This window comes from Eurypyga helias, unplaced genomic scaffold, assembly GCF_000690775.1.
Source record: "Eurypyga helias isolate BGI_N326 unplaced genomic scaffold, ASM69077v1 scaffold29782, whole genome shotgun sequence".
Taxonomy (NCBI): Eukaryota; Metazoa; Chordata; class Aves; order Eurypygiformes; family Eurypygidae; genus Eurypyga; species Eurypyga helias.
This window is the reverse complement of record NW_010235782.1, coordinates 7,563-8,369: the sequence shown is the minus strand read 5'-3', so window position 1 is coordinate 8,369 and position 807 is coordinate 7,563. Positions and strand designations below refer to the sequence as shown.

Below are 807 nucleotides of genomic sequence, written 5' to 3'. Positions count from 1 at the left end.
AGCACCAGCCGCGTCCTCTGTTCTCACTGAACAGTCACTGGGCTATCTTGCCTCTTCACTGAAACTTACTTTCTCATTTATTAAAGGAGCTGTGCACAGGTTCTTCCTGTGTTTGGCATCTGAAATTACAGTTTCAGAGACCCTGCTTGACTCGGCATGTGAGGATGGATGTGCAGAGGGTGTTGGAAAAGTTTGTGGTCATCTTAGAGCCTGCAGAAAGCACTTCTCCTTTGCAGATATATTGAGATACATGTCCAGAATGATTTCTAAATGCTACAACTTTGACACTTGCCCTGAAAATAAAGCTTTAATCCTAAATTCTGAGCAGGGAAACCACAAAAGACTTGGATTTTCAGTGTGTTACTGCTCTTCAGATTAGATTTCCTCTGCAGGGCGTACCGAAAAGGACACGGTGAACGCTCGTTGCCATCGTAGCGCAGGGATACCTGTAAGCACGCTGGGAGGAGAGGAGTAAACTAGTGCAAGCCAGAAAGCAACAACTGGTGACCAGGAGAAAGCTGGTGGCCACTGCTGAGCCACGGGTGCACTAGTGGTGGACGTTACCCCTGGCAGGGTTCCGGCCGGGTCACAGCTGGGTGACCAGGGGCTGTGGTGGATCCCAGCTTTGCGTGGTCCCGGCCGGGTCACAGCTGGGTGACCAGGGGCTGTGGTGGATCCCAGCTTTGCGTGGTCCCGGCCGGGTCACAGCTGGGTGACCAGGGGCTGTGGTGGATCCCAGCTTTGCGCCGTCCCAGCTGGCGTGGCTGGAACGGACAGTCAGTGGGAGATCCAAACCTCATTGTCACC

At 53.2% G+C, this 807-nt stretch overlaps 1 protein-coding gene across 1 annotated transcript in view; it reads left to right on the top strand.

Moving 5' to 3' along the window:
- Nucleotides 1-807, top strand: part of NDFIP1 (Nedd4 family interacting protein 1) — a gene marked incomplete at its 5' end in the record, with an annotated part of 6,926 nt that overhangs the window by 5,433 nt on the left and 686 nt on the right. The gene's annotated exons all lie outside the window — the stretch shown is intronic.